A 21861-nucleotide genomic window follows, 5' to 3' on the forward strand; every position below is an offset into this window, starting at 1 on the left:
CAATTATATCATTGTTTTAAATGATAAGTATTGACTGAAAAGTATCCTAATATTATTGATGCTCTATCATGCTGTGAAGTCTGTTTGGGACTAACTGTATTAATTTCCCTTGAAAACAATGCGTGAAACTGGTTGTTTCTGGCAAACCGTGTTATGTCCACGTCTTTGTCCGCGTGAAACCGTATTCTGTCCAAAACCAATTAATATTTTTCATTGTAAGATTGCGTGTCAAGTTTTCTGCATTTAGAAAGACTAGTGCCAATTTTGCCAGAAACATTGATAAGGATCAACCATGCTAGCCTAGGAAAGATCGCTTCTACTATTATCCAATTCCTGAACATGTTATACGCAGGTCAAGGAAAGGGTTATCTCAACAAAAAGGAATGCTGATCAAGATCATTAGCATTAATGAACATTATGCCTTTGTGATTCAATATTACATAGGAGTAAATCAAGGAGTCTTACCTATTACTTACACAATTACTTCGATTGAATTTTTACAAATATTGAAGATTACTTTTCTTTTTTTATGTTCACGTTAAACTGTATTAAGTCTATGATATTTTCTGAATTTCAGGACAGTCTGACGTAAAAGTGATTACAAATATAATTGATTCTGATAAATTAAGTTCTTTCAGTAATTTATAATTTTAATATTTTAATATACTTACCTTAGTTGGCACGTAAACAATTTTCTTTTCTCCTGGAAAAATTACATCAGTGGACTTAAATACGGTTTAGAACGGATCTCCTCATATAAGGACATATTATTTTAAGGTCCCTATAAACTCGGATAATCATAGGTTTTCAGCACTGCTAATGCTACCGTTGTATACGACTGCTCATGCAGCTAGTTTCACTAGGCTAATACTACTGCTTCTACTATACTGTAACTGACAGTGACACTTCTATTGCTGTTATTCTGCACTTACTATTACTGCTATTGCTATTTACTACTTGTACTACTATTCTATTATTGCTAATATTATTGCTTGTGATATTGTTAACATTTTTACTTCCATAGGGCACCTCTGATTGAGGTTCTGATGTGTAGACCTACATCTATTGTCAGGCAGCACATCTCACTTGATATGTGCCAGAGGAAGTACAATTGTTTGTATGCATCTGAAGTCTGACTAGTGTAATATGTTACTAATCAGCGGTATATGCAATGGAGAGAGAAAGGAACTGGCCAACCTATCCCATTATCTCCTGGCTGATACCTTATTGTTGTCACTTGTGAAGTTCAAATGTGTCTTCGAACAGTTGACTAAACAATAACTATTGGGCAAGAATACGCAATATGTTCCCGCGTGGGCTCTGTATACACCACCCCTTCGATTTCTCTCAACAAATCAATGGTGTTTGGATAGAGGAAGTTGTCATAAAAATGACTTTTGAGATAAATGAAAAAATTCAACTTCGAACCCTTATTGCAAATAATTTTCTACACAAATAAAGCACATCACTCTTTTGGTTTTTGCACACCTACTTGTAGAATAATTTAACTTGTGCATTCACCTGGAGAATAAAACTCCATCAGTATCGAAATATTCTACCCGTCCTTGTATAGAGGTACAGTAAGCAGAGGTTGAAATCGGTACCATGGCGTCGGTACCACATCAGGGATGTGTAAATTGGTGGAATATGGCGAGTAAATTATAGGTTTCGTTTAATTTCAAAGAAACGTGGGAAGAAGGCTATTCTTTTATTATGAATAAAGGTAAAGATCAATGCCTCAACTCTTCAGTTGAGATTTACTGTATATAAAACAGTATATGATAATATCAGCTGTTACTTCAATCTCGAACATAGGAAGGACTTTGGCAAACGTAAACTTATAGGTAAGAATTTAAAATTGGATTTTGAAAAATGGTTTATGTTCATAAAATAGTTGTTACATGCGATAAAGCAAATGTGTCATTTTAATTTAATTTGTTGTGCAGGTTAAAATAGTGAGAAAGTTTTCAAGAATCTGCGAGAATAATCTGTTAATGGAAAAGCCAACTCACAATCACTACTAGCTGAAAATACAATTCGATCAATAATTGATAATAATAAATTATCGCATTTCGAACACATAGGCGAGTCATAGAGAGCAATACCCTTTTTTCAGATGTAAGATAAAACTGGCAAGAAATTGTATGAATTACATAATGACAAGTCACATAACTTACGTAATTTCGCAGCTACGATGCCGGCAATCTTGAATTCACGTATATCTGTGAACAATTTTTTTATAAAATGAACTTGATGAAACATATTGTTCATACACGTCTAACAGCCTATCATCTTGTAACTGTTTTACGTTTAGTAGTCATCCTAATGTACTGTAGACAGACTCGTCCTGTAAGCCATAGTGACAGTATGAATGTCTATATTACGTATTTGATTTGATTTGAAATGTTTAATGCCGCATTAATTTTGCACATTCTCATCTCTTGACTTGTTCCACATCTTAAAGCTTCAGTGCTGGTATAAGATCTATGGAATACAATAAATGAAATGGAATTTAAAAAGAAGTCAAGTTCATGTAGTTACCCATTTATGTAAACACAGCAGCTACGTCCGAAATATTGTGGAAGGAATGAACTGGATCATTTATACCTCTGCTTTATACCCATGTCTGTACTAGAGCCTAATACTGCCAATAAAATCCCACTATTGCTACTGCTGCTATTACTACTAATGTTGTTACAGTGGCTGTTAGTACTTGGTGGGTCGTGTGAAATAGTTACTTACTTACGGCTTTTAAGGAATTCGGACGTTCATTGCCGCCTCACATAAGCCCGCCATCGGTCCCTATCCTGTAAAAGATTAAATCTAGTCTCTGTCATCATATCCTACCTCCCTCAAATTCATTTGAAGATTATCCTGCCATCTACGTCTCGGCCTCTCCAAAGATTTTTTTACCTCCGGCATTACAACTAACACTCTATATGCATTTCTGGATTCGCCCATACGTGCTACATGCCTTACTCATCTCAAACGTGTGGATTTAATGTTCCTAATTATGTCAGGTGAAAAATCAATGCGTGCAGTTCTGTGTTGTGTAACTTTCTCCATTCTCCTGTAACTTCATTCCTCTTAGCTCCAAATATTTTCCTAAGAACCTTATTCTCAAACACTCTTAACCTCTGTTCCTCTCTCAAAGTGAGCGTCCAAGTTTCCCAACCATACAGAACAACCGGTAATATAATTGTTTTATAAATTCTAACTTTCAGATTTTCTGACAGCGGCTAGGTGACACAAGCTTTTCAACCGAATAATAACAGGCATTTCCCAGATTTATTCTACGTTTAATTTCCTCCCGAGTGTCATTTATATTTGTTACTGTTGCTCCAAGATATTTGAATTTTTCCACCTCTTCGAAGGATGAATTTCCAATTTTTATATTTCCATTTCGTACAATATTCTTGTTACGAGACATAATCATATACTTTGTCTTTTCGGGATTTACTTCCAAACCTATCGCTTTACTTGCTTCAAGTAAAATTTCCGTGTTTTCCCTAATCGTTTGTGGATTTTCAATTCCAAACCCTCTCTGTCGTGGAAATAGTATAAAGTAAAATACTAATTTCAGAACATTTGTATAACTACACAAATTTTATTTTACCATTAGTGATACACACTATTTCTTGAATGCCTGCATCAGATTTATGCGTTGCTGTAAGCTCTTCCCCCCCCCCGTTAGGTAAATATCAGATAGTCTCATGGCGAATACTCGAACTTACCTCGCAAAATAGTCTACCATCTCACTATCACTAATTCCGTCGACGCTACATAACTTCGCAATTAACAGTGTCGTTAAATAAACGATTAAAATAGAAGTAATATTGTCACTAGCGAGGAATAATTAATAAATTCCACATGATGTTCTTTTATCTATGGATAGCGTTTATATGGCACATACATGCAGCACGGTTCCTACCGAAGAAAGCCAAAATAAGAATTTTCATCTTCTTCGAAATTCGATGGGTTTGAACGCGAGATAAATTACCCCCCTTTTCTCAGATTAATGGGCAGACGTCATCTGAACAATAGAAGGTCAAACCAATAGTAAAGTTCAATAAAAAGGTAATGAAAATTGGCTTATATCTGACTATAATATTACTTACACATCCGCCGAACCAAGTTTAAAATTATCAACCAAGTGGAATAGAACCTCGGAATGAGATTTATAAGTACCTACTAAAACGTACAGTTCCGTTTAAAACTATACTGGAAAAAGAGGAAAGTTCAGCATATTATGTGAAACACTTTTAGCTAAATTTGTAGGCCTATAATAAAAATAGTTTATTTTGTATCATATACGAATTAAAATATCGAAATTGAAGATATTATAATGATCCTAAGAAGTTTTTATAACGTTCACTGTTACAACAGTCTATTGACATTTTCGCATACTTATATTCAAACTCTTTATAAGCCCTATTCATATTTTGTTAGGAATACCTTTACTAGTAGTCTAATTTTTTTTTTAATATTTGTATGTCAGTATTGTAATCTGAGATATAAAACGCTTGAATAACATTATATACTCTCTACACAATGTTTTAATAACAAATATATAAGTTTATTTCCAGCCGTACTTAAAATATACAGAGCGGGACTGTGCAGATTGAAAGAGAGCATTAGAATACATGAAAATAAATAGGCTAAAAGCCCTGTTACGCGTTTTGTAATTAAGTGCATGACTAGTTAGAAAATTAGGCTGAAAATCTGCGTAGTTTGGCAACAACGCGTCGCCGGCTCACATACGAAAACACACGCGCACTCGGTCTGAACAACAGATTTCCGTCCCTTAGTCACTCTAATAGGGTTGCCAATTTTCTAATGGCAGGAAATAACGATAATTTATTTAATGTGCAAGAAAACCCGTCTATTTTATTTAAAAACTGCAAAGGGATTCTAAATCATTCCTTATCAGTCTTATCACTTTCTCTAATGATAAGACTAAAAATCAGAATCGTACTTATCAGTACTTATCGAGTAAAACAATGTTAACATTTAGGAAATTTTTTTAAGAGAAAAATATTCATTTGGGATTAATATGATACTAGATAAAAAAATCAATCATAGGCTAATGTGTCCTTTCCCAGCATCCCCCTCCTTGACATCCGAATGGGAGGATAGTTTACGTCCGGAATCTTTTACCGTGGAAAGACTCATCATGCCATGTTTGCAGTTTTTTTTGGAAAAGATAAATGCAGTAGCTTCCCGTTGCTTCCCGCACACCACTCTCTTTAGCACCTTAAAAGATCCCAGGGGGCCCCAGCGCGGAGGTTAGGAGAGTGGATTTGACTAATTAGACCCTCCGGACTTAACCGAAGTTCACCGCAAGGGTTAAATATATCAGTTCTATCAGGTTTTTTGACCCAATTAGAGACCGGAAAATCCCAATAATTAGCCTTTGCCTTTGGTTGGGTCACTGGCTAGAAAGAAACTGCCTTCTGAAGGACGCACTGGAAGGAATAGAAGTGTTCGGAGCAGAAGAAGATATCAAATGATAGACGATATTAAGATATATGGACCATGTGAAGAGACAAAGAGGAAAACAGAAAACAGGAAAAATTGAAGAAAGCTGCGTTTGCAGTAAAAGACCTGCCCTTGGGCAGAACAATATGAATGAATGAATTGTACTAGAATTTTTTGTTGTATTATACTGTATCCAAGGAATAAACTGTTGAAATCTGCACAGTTATACCACTTCTACTGTGCGTAGGCCTACTATATTTCCGACTTTACAGTGTATGCAATATTTTCACCTACAAAGTCACTTTGTTTGTAATTCTTCCCCTTCATTCTCTTTTATTAACCTAATATTTTGCTATGCCACTTTCTTTCACTGAATTTCGTGTTCCTTGACTGAAGAGTGCACGTATACACCTCTTCATTCTTCCAGATAACGCACTTCGTATTTTATCTTCCAATATTATTTTCAACATATCCATACGATTCCAGTTGACTTCGTTGAATATAATCATTAAGCCCCGAAATAAAAGGTTCGAATCTCTATTGTTATGTTAATCTGGAAATGTAATTTAATTTTACGTTTCACGTTATGGTGAACAAATGCAAGTATTTTCTAGATCCTGAAATGTCAAATTTGGTGTGTTTTTGATCTGACTGACCAAACATATTTTAAGTATGAAACTTATAAAATCATAAATTTCCATTTCGGTGCTTTTATTCCACATTTTCATATATTTATGTGCCTATTTCCTCCTTTGTTTACATCATTATTTGATCATTTCATATTTATTTTTATTTAATTTATTTAAGAGATGATGTTTTGATTGTAAAATATAATCAAATTTTATCAAAATTGAAGAACACTTTAATTGAAGAAAGAGTATTTACTTCTGAGAATCTTTGTAAGTATTTCGTTCTACGATATTTAATTTAAAAGTGTGAAATGTTTGGTTGAAATGCGATATACTAACTGTGCGCTGCCCTTTATTTACATATTAATCGAAACTTGAAAAATTCTAAAAACCCTAAAGAACACTTTGATAAAAACTCATTTCACTTTCTTAGGTGCTAAAATTCTGATGCTCGATCATTTATTCAGTTTTATACTTTAATTTTATCTGTAATAACTACACTTACACGAGCACTTACACATACACTCACCCTAGTACACGACATAACTTCCGATACACATCATGCATAGCGTGGCTCGCCGAAATGGTGTGCTACTTGAAAATGGTCACAGTTCTGCCATCTATCCGCCATATGCGGAACCCGAATCACGTAAGTGAAGTGGGTAAGCAATTGACACACACACACACATACACACACTTCTTTTGTAATTTCTTGTCGCTTAAATTCCATTGCTGAATTTTATTATTATTATTATTATTATTATTATTATTATTATTATTATTATTATTATTATTATTAATCCATTCAAAATAAAATTGAATAACATGAAGAAACTACTGTGAATAATTACACCCATTTTGTACGTGCTAATGTATATGAGGCGTACAATTTTTTAACTCTCTGAGTATTTCCCCATCCCCAGAGAACCTATTAAAATAATTCTCATTACGATGTTGTACCCTTTTTCTAAAGGTGGCATCTCTTTTAATCACTGTAATTTTCATATTCCTTTATTAAAATTATATTTTAATTGCAATGTTTGTTTTATTGTGGTCAGGGCTGCTAACGCGTTTGTGTACTACGGATTATCTGTAAACTCGACAAGTCTGGGTGGCAACAAGTACTTGAACTTCGCGCTGGTGTGCCTAATCGAGATTCCTGGCTACACGCTGGCCTGGATCGCCATGAACCGCTTTGGAAGACGTTGGTCACTAGCCGGATCCTTGCTGCTGTGCAGTGTCACATGTGTGGCCGCGGTCTTCGTCCCACAAGGTTGGTCGTCTGTCTTTGGGAAGTCACGTATACTACAATTATCTTTTGATAGCCTACCGATTGGAGCTGATGTTGCTATTTTATTTTATTCATATGCCATTTTGTATTCGTTTTTACTGCTTCGCTTATATCTTTCTTTCTTTCCTTCTTTCTTATTTATTTATTTATTTATTTATTTATTTATTTATTTATTTATTGTCATATATCACCTCTGACTGTCTTTTTTTGACACTTCCAATAGTACTATTCCTTTCAGAGTCAAGCGTAAAATATGCCTTAACTTGGACTGTGTATCTTTAGTGTGGACGTAATATAACTGAACAGTCTGCGGCAAGCGCAGTTCATGCAATGGCGACACAGTAGTATAGATTTGTCATTTAGTAATACAGTAATTACCTATTATATAGGTATCTGAAATTTAAGAATTCATTGGACAAAATTTTGAGCTATTAATTTTGTGTTAATAAAAGTGTTTTAAGAGCTTTTATGTGTAGGTACTCGGAATCCAAGACATCAATTGAAAACAAAGGTGTTGCATCGTATGAACTGCGCTCTGCTTCTCTTGGTCATAGGAAAACAACCAGTTATCTCCGATAGACTGGACTTTGTTTCGAATAATCTGCGATATAAAATGATTTATATCGGAAAGTCTTCTTGTTTTACGTCACTCTTGGCCTAGATATTTTAGTTCAGATTATATAACAACTTTCTGCCTTTTATATCAACTACCATCTTATTATTACACACACTGGACAAATGTATGTGCAGATTACTTACACGTGCACATTTTTTTCAACCAGTCATATAGCGTACTTCTTCACGCACTGTTTTAGAGGTCAGGAATTCCTATTTGACATGAGTCTAACCAGGACACGTAATTGTAGGTTAGAGCGCGTAGAGTGAAGTTAAGAGGAATAATATTGAAGTAGCTTGTATGTCAGGAAATATGCAATAACAGCAAGGGGAAAGTACAATGTTACAGATAGCCTACTCATATACCGTCTATTGGTAATCAAATATTCAAACATTTATCGTCTTCGGTAATGATCTGAACTATAGCTTGCTTAAGTTTGTTTTGTTGTATGAGTAAATAAATAGCAAGGACAGTAATTTTTAATTCTGAATATTCGTTATTTAGTCCTATGTAAAACGCCGTTGTGCAATATTGAGAAGAATCTTGCAAAATGTTATGGATTTTGTGAATAATTGCTCACTTAAAATCTTCATTATTGTAGGAAAACTGATTAAGATCAATATTGTTATTTGCTGAAACTTATTTTCGATATATACTTACAAAAATGAAATGAAATTGCCCACAAGCTAAGTTTCATTAGTTCTCTTTTATTAAAGTTTTGATGGATTTTTCATAGATGTGAATAGTTACAGAATGGCCATTCCATGACAAAGTGAATCTGACTCCAAAATTTTCAAACATTTTATATCACATCAAATTTTGAAGATTAAGTTATACAAGAGAAAACACTGAAGTTATCTGTGAAAGAAGAAATATGGATATCAGTTCATAATTTATAAGAAATTACGATTTCCTCATTCCATTTGTTTGCCATTTTATTATGCTGAATGAAAGAAGGTAGTCAGTCCAATGTTGCAGTCGCAATAATATTATATTCTGAAAGGTAGGCATATTTCCCGAAATTAATGCATATTATAGTGTTTGTTTCAATGTCCTGCCTGTGACAAAATAATTTTAAAAGTTTTCTTTCTAGAAAAAAAAAAAACAAAGTTGGAGGTGAAAATTGAAGTTATGTATAAGTAAACTAGTCCTCATTAACATTATGAATCCAGTGCCTCAAATTGGTACACAAAGAGATTTTCGAGATTAATCGTAACTATTGTGTGTCCCACTCATGACAGAATTTATGGGGACATCTCTTTCCATACATGGGTGAAACGACGTCAGCTGACAGGATGCAGAACTCGTTCAAAAAAGATACAGTAAAAGGAAGTATAAAGGTCAAAAAGAAAAGTAAAAAGAGAAGGACAAAGACGACAGGAAAAAATGAGAAGAAACATAAGAGAATCGAGTAGTGCATTAAAAGGAAAGAGATGTAAAGGAGCTAAAAAGAAAATACTGTACCTGCAAAACATGAATAATAATATTGTAAACAAACAAACAAAAACAAATCCGTGTTGTTCCAACTTAGGACCATTTAGGACTCCCCAGACACTTGTAAAGTAGAGTTAAAATAATTCTTTCTCACATTCTGAGGAAAAAAGAAGCTTATATTGGAATGTATATCTAATACTGGCAAAAAAAGAGAGGGCCAAGAAAGTATATTCTCTCATTATATGATGTTGTTAAGTTCAGGAAATTTATGTTTTCAAGATTATATCAATCAAGCCCATGGTATCATTGATGTCTGTGAACATTCTAAAACTGGCAAGAGGATAGTTTACTACAAAAGCATCACATGATTGTTACTGTCAAAACATACAATATGTTGGAAACAGAACACTCATCAGACAAAATAAATTTGTCAAAATTCTATGAACTTCGATCAAAAGATATGTCAAGTGAAATGTCATACATTGTGTAAGTTTCACATAAATTTTAGCTTCTTTGTAGTTGCCACCAACAAGAAAGTCTCGCACTTTGCTTCTAATAGTATAAAACTTGCTGTGATTTAGAAAATGAACAGTGCATGACTGACCTGATTGCAGTGAAAGCATTATTTGTGGCACCTTAATTACTGATTTTACATATCTATCAGAACTAGTGAAATACAAGCCCTAACTTGATTCTGACAGACAGTGAATGTGAAAATGACAATTGCAGAAAACTACTAGAACATAATACAGGAACAATAGCATCAGCAACTCATGAAATTAACCCAGAATCATTTGTGCTAGTGAAATTTATTAATAAAGCTAGAAAAACTGTATATCAAATCATAAGTATGCAGCCATCTGCCAAAGTAATGTTGATGAGGATGGTGATGTGAAAATAATGTGTATGCGAACAGTTGGTGAATCAGGGAAAGTTTTCAGAACTGATAAATCTTATATATCACATATAGACATGAACAAATTGTTTGTGTCTTTCCCCAACAAGTAATGAAATAGCTGTGTTAGAAATTCCATTTTCTGTGATTTCAATGAACCACTGGACATATATGAGAGAGGATAAATTTAATAATTCACACCATGTCCCCTTGTGACGTTTGACTATCTCACCCGTGACAACAATTTAATAATTTATATTTTGCATGTGAATGTAATTGAGGACCGTTTTTGCAAAACTTGCTAACTGCAAAATTTGTAAAATTGAGATTTTGATGGATTCGTTAACATAAGGCAGGTCTCTACATGATGTTCAAGGCGTCTTAGTAAAAGTGGTTTATTTCACTTCATTGTAGTTTTTTAAAACCTTGCTTTCTGCTATAAGTGAGAGTTACGGCAAAACTTGCTTACTATAATGTTTTGTATCTCCTGTAAAATTTAGTTTTTTCAGTTAGCAAGTTTTGCAAAACCGGTCCTCAATTATTCTTATTTTATGCAGATCATGGTGAAGTACAATTGAGGACCGTTTTGCAAAACTTGCTAACTGTAAAAACTAAATTTTATAGGAAACACAAAAAACTTAAATAATTGCAAGTTTTGCTATAGCTCTCACATAGCAGAAAGCAAGTTTTGAAAAAACGATTACACTTTGATACACACTGTGAAGGAAATAATAAGATTTCCCTAAGAAGCCTTTAGCATCACGTTATGTTAACTAATCCACCAAAATCTCAATTTTGAAAATTTTGCAGTTAGAAGTTTTGCAAAAACGGTCCTCAATTCCTCTTCTGTCAGTCTGAAATTGTTTTGAATTTCTTTTACCAAGCACCCACATAACTTTAATAAAACTTCATACAGTGTCATGCTTGATGTTCATTTTTGGCCCCACCTGTGACAAGATTTCAAAACCTTATAGTATAAAACTGAGGCAAAGATTTCTTGAAAATTCACAAATTGTAGAAGTTTTTAGTATCAAAAGTGCATATTATATAGTGATTTTTCATTTTCGTTCCTATTGAATTAAATATTTGCCATATGAGCAGAAAAAATGCAATGCAAATGTCCCATCCATGACAATGGAATGGCCCAGAAGGCAAAGATGACGAAATGGTTAATTTTGATGTATTTTGCGTATTATCCGAAAAACGCGCTTTACATAATATGTGTAGGTCTAATGGTTGTACTTTGGAAGTTCATAAGTTCGACAGAAATCGAGTTCGACATCCTATAGTTCGACTGCTTACATAGGAGAATTAGACACGTCCCTATGCGGGCTCTAAGAAAATGGGTTTGCCATTTGAATGGAAATTGGTTCTATGTCTTGTAGTGATACTTTTGTTAAAGGAAAACATAATATTTTATTGATTAGGACATCCATATTGATCACTGATTTTAAATTAATGAACTCTTCTTTTTCTATTTGAAAATTGTGCCGTTTGTGAGGCGGAATTGTCGAAACCCACTGTGGTACTAGAAGCGCATACACAAGTCTGGGGACGGGCAGGAAATGCAAGTACAGTACTGTATTCGTTGGTGGATAACCAATAAGAATTTGTATTCATTTCACGTGCCACACCCACTACCCTTAGTGGACTGAACTTTCAATTCTGTTCTGTCGAACTCATGAAAGTCCACTGTACAGTAAAGTGTGCATGCATATACAAGGTGGCGCAGATAAAAGTAGCCCGTGTAAGTGTAGAGTAAATACAGAAGAAAAATACAGAAGCAAAGTGCTTTTATAGAAAATGTTAAAAGTGGCTCTTTGGACTTTGAATAAACCTTCGGGGATGCCCTCAGTAACTTCTGATGTGCGAACTGAAGGAACTTTTTCTCTTTCCGCATTCTGCACAGATTCAGTAGCGCGCCACTTTTTAACCAAACCCTGTATTGCTCTCTTTGCCGGTTGTCCTCTATCCGGAAACTTGTCCCTGAAAATTTTGCGGGTTTTCTTAATCGAACCTGTTCTCACATACGCTCCCACAATTTCCACTCTTTCTTGTATCGAATAAGTCATTTTGCAGAATGCGAACAGACACGTGTAATTCGACTGATGAAATACTGACAGGATGAATGCACACAATCGATTATTGCATAAAATTGTGCATTGTTGTAGCAGTTTACTCATTTCGTCATGATACGATACGATAGAATACGATAATGGAATTTCAAGCAGTCAAAATATCGCATTCTCATTCAAACGGGAGGCGGGCTACTTTTATCTGCGCCACCCAGTAAGATTACATGCGTTGTCTTCACTCGTTACATTTCTCTCTCATTCTTTTCTTTTTCTTTTTACTTCATTACGCTTTTCCATTTTTTTATTCTCATTCTTTATTTCCAGTTTTATTTTTCTTTCTTCTAGGTCTATTGCTTTTCTTTTCTTTAATTATTTATCTTCTTGTTATCGTTATTTTTTCTCGCTCTTCATCTCTTCGTTGTGTTTTGTAATATTTGTTTAATTTTTATTTTATTTGTCTTTTCTTTCTTCAATTTTTTCACAATTTCTTTCTTTCATCAAAGAAAACTTCCGTTCTAAGTTCTTTCCTCTCTTCTCTCGTTTTTTATTGTTGTTTACTTCTTTCTTACCTTGCTATTTTTTGTCATTATTACAGGCCGTGAAAGTCAACAGGCTAGCGTGAGTTTAAGGCTCCCATCCTTACAGGCAATCTATTTCAGTAGCAGTAGGGATGTCAGTCCTACATATTTGCCGCCTGTATCCCAAGAAAATACCCCTGGTACTGGTACTCATTTCTGTTAAAAACTATGACCGAAAGGATTAGATCAAAGAAGAAAATCCATGACCCCATCGGGAATCGAATTCATAACCTTCCAACTTGCAGCGTAACGTCTTTCTGATTCTTAGTCAGCCAACTCGTATTTTTTTTAATTATTTTGCTTCTCTAATTGTTTTCTCTTTATTTTATTTATTTTCGTACTCCATCTATTTCTGCTCCTTTATTCTTTTTTCGTATCCTTACCCTTCAGCTTCGTCTCCCTTTCTGTCCATCCATTAGCATGAAAATGAATTCACCAATATTATAATAGGAAAACGAATTTTGATGTAATGAAATCGTGCAGTAATTGCGCTGCTTTAACTGAAACACTGTATAATGTTAGGAAGGAACCTTATTTCCTTTGTGAAGGGTCTCATAGAAAAACTTCTTTCGTAGCCTAACACAGTTTGTAATTTTAAACGCATTCATTATCGCTACGGTAAGTGATCAAGGACGGAGGAAATGTAACTTGTAAATGAAAGTGTTCTGAATCATGAAAACTGCAGTTTACCTCTGCATACATTGCACTTTACTTAAAATGACATATTATGCTTAGATAGAGTCGCTCGAGTAGTCAACGTGCTGCATCTGTTTTTCATATGATTTTCTTATTCTACGATCATCAAAGAACAACTCTTCATGACCTGTTCTCTTCTGAAGTTATCGTAAGTCTTGGCCGTGGGCTGTGACTTTCTAGGTCTAGGCGGAAAAATCCTAGTGTGTTGTCTTCTATCGGGTGAGGAAATAAAGCATTTGGTTATTTATAGGGAATTTACTGCATGTAAAAGTTACATTTTTTATATACACACATCCGCCATCAGTACGATTATTTAGTCCTGACAGTCGCCGACAATGTGCGCCTGGGTCAGGCGAGTCCATTAAGTTACACCCTAAATCATATTATGTAACAGATAGGTCATCGCTATGTTAAAATCGTTTGCACTTTGAAGAGAACAACCGCCAGGTTCGCCACCCGTCCGCCGCAAACGAACACGAGATGGCAGTACAGTCGCTAATGCAATTCAAATGGGAATTATGACGTGACTCCTTATGTAACAACTAGATGGCAGCGTAGTAAACCTGACAAAAGTTGTTAACTTTAAAACCTGTAAGGTCGTCCTATCTATCTATATATGATCTAGGGTTACACCAAGAGGTGTTCAGGTTAGTCTCTTGCTTGCCTTCAGACTGATCGGATGTCACACGTGCGGTAGAGCGGTGTTTTTCCCGTACAGTTAAGCTGCACTGCATTTCTTTACCGACCGCTCGCCCTTATCTCTACTCCGGAACTTTCCCCACTACCACTTGCCCTCTTTCGCGTCGCTGAGCTGTCAGGACTAAATAATCGGTCTGCACTTCGTTCTTCAGTCTTAATAACGTTTGTTACAATGTTAACGATTGTCGAGGCCTTTGTTGGAAAAGAGCGTGTACCAGTACGTCATTTAAAAATAATCTCACTGGGAAACAGCCTTGCTGTGTAAGGAAACCAGCAAGGTATATTAAAGCTTCGTCTAGTACTCTAGTGAATAAGAGGCAATGATTTCGTTACACGTTCTCGACATTGAAATGGAACCAACAAACCAACAGTTCGTAACTGAATATAGCTGTAAATTCACCTCGGTAAAGTAATATTGCCTACCTAAATGGACGGAGTTCAGTCTAATTCGTTCAGCTGACGATTCCTCATTAAGGGTGCTGGATTCCACGACCGTTATACAATACCTTGTGAATTCTGTAGTAGACAAAGCGGATGTGGGATCGTTTTGCTTCCTTCATTTTCTTTTCTTGTAATACACTCGTTATATAATTTAAATATCATGTCGCAGCTCTAAATATCCCCCTGTGGAGTAACAGAGTCGATAAGTAAATAACTGCCATATCAGGAATGCAGTCAGAATAATTTTGGGTGTCAGATTATAGTGGATGTTGAGACGCAATAGATCCAGAAATATATAGGTTACTGTAAGATCAGAACACTATTGAAGCCAACGAAGATTGTTTACATTAATGTTGATTTAAAAGAAAAAATACAGTATAATAATTCGAAGTAGAAAATAATAGTAGGCTATATCATTGTCATAAAAACAATTGGCGTATTCCGTTTACAAAGTTATTTTGTTTATTTAAAGTTGTCTATGCATCTCTTCGTTGGGCGTCCTATTATTCTCCTGCCTGTATGTCTGTAAATAATGACTGATGTTGTAATCTTAATTGTGTCTATGCGTTGTGCATGTTCGTACTACCTCTTTTTATGGTCTCCTGTTGCGGAGTTCAGACTTATTACTCATGGTTCTTGCCTCATTCCTCATTCTGTTTATGATATGTTTAATTGTAACCTGATACAGATCTTACACGTCGACTTCTGTTGCCTAAATCTGTTGATTTTGGTTTAGTTCTTAATGCACAGGTTTCTGATTCTTAGAAATACCGTGGTTTTATAAAATGTTGCTGTTTCTTGTCTTATTTTTTGCGACGGTTTTTTTTATTGTTACTGTCATACACTAGATATCTTGCGTTTTGTATTAAGACATACGTATTATAGTCTAAATAATTGTATTGGTTTGCTTGTTCTATAATTTATTTTTTTGTCATTTTTGTCCTTAGTGGATCTATTTGTCTAAACCTCGTCATTTTTGTTTTGTTTATAGATATTACTTTAATATTATACTTCTCCACAAGCTTTAGTTTCACCTGCAACTCATTATCTTTGTGGACTATCATAACAATACCATCAGCATATAATGAATATTGTACTGGGACTTTTATTAATTCATTTTGTTTCATGTTTTACGTTCATGTTTGCCATTCTATCATAACATGATTTTCGAAGTAGAACTATTTCCAGACCGTATGAGATTAAAGAAGAAGTTTACGTTTTTCTCACCAGCCATGTTTTTCACCAGAAAATTACATGGATTTATTTATTTTTGCAGAAACTTGAGTTTTATTCCTATTTTTTTCTTAACGTCTAAGGTTATAGAAACATTTCAAACTCATTTTGTGGATACTATATCATTAAACCCAGTTTCTTTTTTGGTGTGAATTAGTTTTTCGATTCGTGTAATCATGTAGACAATAGGAATTTGGGAGCATACTACCTATGCTATTTCGTTTACTATTTCATTTTGTGTAAAAAAGAAAAGCTTTACATTCGATTTAGAGTAAATCGTCTTTTACGCCTTTTTAAAAATGAAGTTCAGGCTACTTTTTAAGTGAAATTGATTATATTATGTCATGTCCGTCATTTCTGGTTGAATTTAGCAGTAGCTACTACGCATGACCACAGTCTAGTATATACCTGCACAAACAGCGCTCGACGAGCGCGCGCGCTCTTTCGGAGCGGGAGAGCTGTGTTTACCGCTCGCCGAATCGGAGAGAAAGATACGTCAGAATGACATAGACTTGCTATAGGTAGAGGAGATGGACATGACCACTCAGCTATCTAGTGGAGTGCAGTGCGTATTCTCAGTAACTGTTTCACGTTGCTTACCTACTGCTACAGTATAGTATGAAGGAATCTAAAAGACGGAAAAGTAGTGATCAGGCAAATTCTTTTAATGTTGCATGGGAAAATGCTTATTTTTTCATAGCTGCTGGAGTAAATACTCAGTGCTTTACCTGCCACAACATTTTCAAAGGTAGAAAGAAACGTAACATAATGCGTCATTACGAGTCTAGATATAAAGATACTAAAGATATTAATCTTCAACAATTTTAATATCTCTCTTCAGGGAAAAGGCCAGCTCAGTGTTGATATGTTGAATAAATTACGGGATTTCAGTCGTAAAGTTACACTTTTCGTAAGTCAGTTTCGGGAAGGTAATGTGTCTTACTTTCGAATGATAGAAACTGCTCGTGATGACGACATGTTAAAGGATTATGTGCAAATATTAATTGAAATTCAAAATGAATTTAATTCTAGGTTTCAAGATCTTGTCTTAAGGTCCACACCTATGGAGTAACGGTTAGTGCGTCTAGCCGCGAAACCAGGTGGCGAGGGTTCGATTCCCGGTCGGGACAAGTTACCTGGTTGAGGTTTTTCCGGGGTTTTCCCTCAACCCAGTATGAGCAAACGCTGAGTAAATTACGGTGTTGGACCCCGGACTCATTTCACCGGCATTATCACCTTCTTCTCAGTCAGACGCTAAATAACATAAGCTGTTGATAAAGCGTCGTAAAATAACCTACTAAAAGTCTTGTCTTAATTGGAAAGAAGTTTAAAGTCATCGTAATAAATTCCTTCAACACCAGATGAAACAATGCCATATAAGTTACAGGTGGGCCTGGTTGGCGCAGTTGGTATAGCGCTGGCCTTCTATGCCCGAGGTTGCGGGTTCGATTCCGGGCCAGGTCGATTGCATTTAGGTGTGCTCATATAACCTCGGCAGTTGCGAGCGTCGTTAAATAAAACATAACATTTAACGATTTACATCTCGGACTTATTGATCTTCAATGTGGCCTAAGGCCTAAAGATCGTTTGAATAATACTACTAGTCTGGTTGAGTTTTACAAGCCTAAACATTAGCAATAATATCCACGACTACACAGGCTGGCTGTGAAAATGATTGCTATATTTGGCTCAACATTTATATTTGTGAGCAGCTGTTTTCTATAATCAACATTAATAATGGCAGGCATCGAACATCTGTAACTGATGTTTCATTACGATCAGTAGACTACTGTTCCTTTCAGCTGCCAACAGCATAAAACCTTGTTTTCATGTACTGATAAATAAAAATATAGAAAATGATATTGTACATTTAAGTAGGTATAAAATTTATATTATTTCTGTGAAATAAATATTTCTGTATTAATTAATAAGTCCAATATAGTTTTGCAAACACTGAACGGGAATTCATTTCATGAACCTCGTAATAGTATTCCTTTTGTGTACGAGATCACCACTTCTTCCAGTCCACCCTATACAGAGCGCAGCTAATACCTGCATTCCGCTCATGAGCTGTGAGCCGGCTCGGAGAGCGCAAACCTTGTACAGGCCTGGTCTAGTATATACAGCCATGAAGCTCAATACGTAGTAAATATGCATCCATAGGTAGTTGATAACCACTAGGATCGCTACTATCGCCTCATCACAGACAATGCAAAATAGTACCGGCACAGTCTATTGTTCCTAGTACCCTCACAACTCAAGCTTCGTGACTGTATATACTAGACTATGGTATGACCAAAGTCCGGCAAGTAATTTACTATAAGTCTCTACACAGATATAATGACGAAAAGAGAGACAGAATTTCAGAATGATGGTAAATCCGTGATAATATCCATATCACGATGTATGCAATGGAGAGGAAAAGAAACTGGCCGCTCTACCACATTATCTCTAAGCTTACTTGTCTCATGAGTGATACCTTATTCGTGTAACTTATGAGGGTCCAACCTGTCTTCGGACAGTTTACTAAACAACAACATTTGCTCTTTATATTTCTTATAATGAGGAAAAATTAAAATTATTAATATCGTGAAAAAAATTCGACTTGACGGCCAAACTTTTTCTAGTAAGAATACAGGATACAGTTTTACCTGATACGTCTTTGCCTACTGGCTCGTAAGCTGCATACAATCATTATATTCTCAAAAGCAAGACAACAGAAGTCTGTGACACACTAGCTTGCAGGTCGTTTTCTAAACATGTCGAGGTCACTCTCTGCGTTAATCCTCACTATTCGTACTCAGGATTTCACTTCTATCTTCAGATCACTACTAACCTTGGATTTGAAATCTACATAACTAAATCAGCATATCAGATAATCATGATTTTAAAAATGCATAATTGCATACTTTGTCAGGAAAGCTGTAAAACAGAACATCATCTCATAAAAATGGAATTTATTCTACTAAAATAACGACTGCCATAGAAAAGCGCAAAAATGAATTGAGGGATTCACTGCAAGAGGGAGCTATACCACAACGACCATAAGAGAAGAAAATACGACTTTTACGAAAAAGGGTCGTATCCTAGAATTAGTTATAGCGCTCTAGTATTGACTGTGCAATGCCACATTCATAATATAGTTGAAGAAAATGAGAACAAATGGTAGAGGCTGCCTAAATACTTGAAATCTAATTTTTTTGAGAATTTTGTGGCATAGCTCGCTCTTGCAGTCAATTATTACCGCCATCCGTCGTTAAAAGCGCCTTATCATTTCCTTTACAATATAAGCAGAGTGATTAACAATTTTATACCAACACTTCCAGAGATTATTACGGAGATAATGTAACTTTCAGTGTTCACATGAATTCGTAGGTTTCTGCCCAAGGACAGGTCTATCACTGCAAAGCCAGTATTCTCCAATATGAATATAGGTCCGAATTACATCACTGTGAACCAGTCTGCAGCTCGGCGACAAAGCTTTCTTGGGTATTGAGTAAACCCGCTGGAACACGGCGTGTTCTACAGTCAACTGACCCGCTTATTTTTTAAGATCGCCCGCTTTTGAGACTTTCTATACCACATACTTAGAAGTATAGGCCACCTTGTGCGTGAGGGGAAGAATAAAGTGGACTGGGAAGCTTCGCTCCCTCCCTACATTTCCACTTTTAGCTATTTTAGCTAGTTAGTTCACGTACTCCTTCGTAAGGTTCTGACTATAAGCAACGGCGCACGCATGCATTTGGTTTCACGAGATAACGAATGACCTATAGGAATTTTATTGGTTTCTTCCTCAGAGAAAAGCTCATTCAGATGCAGACATTACTCGTAAAGCACTGATCACTCTTTCATGCTCTGCCAAATAACGTAATATAAACAACTTTTTTCAGACTAAAATACACAAGAATGTGCAGTTTAATAAATGTTTTCCAGTATAATGCATTGTAGTCCACCAGTGTGGAGTAATGGTTAGCTTGTCTACCTGTGAACGAACGGGCCCGAGTTCGAATCCTGGTTGAGTTTTTTTCTGAGGTTTTCCCTGAAGCAGAATTGCTGGGTAACTTTCGGCGTTGGACCTCGGACTCATTTCGCTTACATTAACTTCAGTTTCATATATCATCTTTAATAGTTTCAGGTCGATCAGGAGATCAAGGCAGATGTGGTTTCGTGATTCGCCTACAGGTGTCATCTGTCTGGGTGAGCTGCACAAATCCCAAGAAGCCTTATACTTGTTTTTTTTTTTTTTTTTAAGATGGGACATGACAGGAGCGTTGCGATCGGAAAAAACAATTGCATGTCACATAGCGTGGTAGGCCTGTTGCTATGGTAACAACGGTTGAGCTGCCAAACTTACAGTTCCCACGTGGCGAGTGCTTAATAGCTCTCTTGGTGACATTTATTGTGCACACAATGTTAGCATTGGTACGTTTCGTGTTTGATTCTCTGTCGATTTTTGTATTGTTTTCTTACCTTCACATCAGTTGTCAAGAAATGTTTTAACATCAGCCATCTTAACGACAATTGCTACCTTCCATCAGCTGGCAGCGTGGTAGTCTATATTGGCAACATGGCACTGTAGTTCCAAGCTCGGCCGCTTAACTGTCATGTCCCATCTTAAAAAAAAAACAAGTATATTGGCTTCTACAGTGGATTACGGAAGACCAGGGAATGTAGCTCCCTCGTATAGATGGCGCTTGGTGCGTCGCGGAATTTGCGGTGCCACGATCTTCGGATCAAAGGATGCAACAGAACGCAAGCACGTGAATTGCGAGCACATGCTATCGTACTGAGGAGTGGCATATTAACACGGAGACGGAGAAGCGTTTGCGGACTTCGTCAGAACTGGATATCATAGCCGAATCGATAAGATGGCGCCAAGCAGTGAATCGAGTGCTTGAAGAGCGGTCCTAAGGACTTCAATAATATAGGCCTATCATCCAAATACGAGAAGGTTGCACAATAAGCGAAAGGCTGCAGTACTTGCCTACTGGCCTTCCTCCGGAAGAAAAGAAACTAGTACTGCATTGCAAGCGCATACTAAATGATGCAATGAAATAGTACCTCTCCAAGATTTTCTTGTCGTATGGTATATATTCTATTTCATAGCTAATTTAAATTATTATTCTACTTCTTTCCTTGATATTCGAATTCTTTCACTCTGTGGTTGTTGAGAAGATGTCTATGTTCATATGAACTTTTGTCACCCAAAATAACGTCAATAACTTCGTGTATACTCGTATTGCTGGAGGAGGCTGTGTCATCAGTGAAAATCAATACAGCAAGTGTCTAGGGGAGATGGTTCGAAATACAGACAAAAATTTAGAAGTTCAGATATGTCCAGAGCATTCAACTCAACTTCCGGCCGGGAACACGCGCATTGGATATACTTACACGACCGGTATAGATTGCATCATTTTCGATCCGTAACTTTCCGCGTATAACTTTGATTAATAGTAGCATGCGCCAATTAACATTTTATTTCATAAGATGTACTACTGCCCTGTGTTATAGGAGTCCAAAGTAGTGTCCGTATGGATTAACACATTCCCGACAACTTTTACTGAAATGTTATTATTCACATAAACAAGTTATATTTCTCTTCTCGTATTGTTTCCAAGTTCATACTTAAAATAATTTAGTAACTTGATAATATAATTACTGCGTTAAATTTTGCAATTTACCTGGCTAACTAGTTTCGAAGTGGTATCCTTCATTTTCCGAAGCTGATTATAAATGTTAAAAGAGTGTATCGAACAATGAATAATATTAAAAATCATGTTTTCTGGCGTTAATTAG

General features: G+C 35.8%; 1 protein-coding gene across 4 annotated transcripts in view; it reads left to right on the forward strand.

The window, feature by feature from the left end:
* LOC138705876 (organic cation transporter protein) overlaps positions 1-21861 on the forward strand; it is a 155062-nt gene that overhangs the window by 120416 nt on the left and 12785 nt on the right. Inside the window, exon 9 of one of the 4 annotated variants that reach the window (XR_011333844.1) lies at positions 7166-7380. The exons of the other annotated variants lie outside the window; for them this stretch is intronic. The gene's annotated coding sequence lies outside the window, so the exon portion shown is untranslated. The remainder of the gene's footprint in view (positions 1-7165; positions 7381-21861) is intronic. 4 annotated transcript variants of the gene reach the window in all.

Source organism: Periplaneta americana, chromosome 9 (assembly GCF_040183065.1).
Source record: "Periplaneta americana isolate PAMFEO1 chromosome 9, P.americana_PAMFEO1_priV1, whole genome shotgun sequence".
Lineage (NCBI taxonomy): Eukaryota > Metazoa > Arthropoda > Insecta > Blattodea > Blattidae > Periplaneta > Periplaneta americana.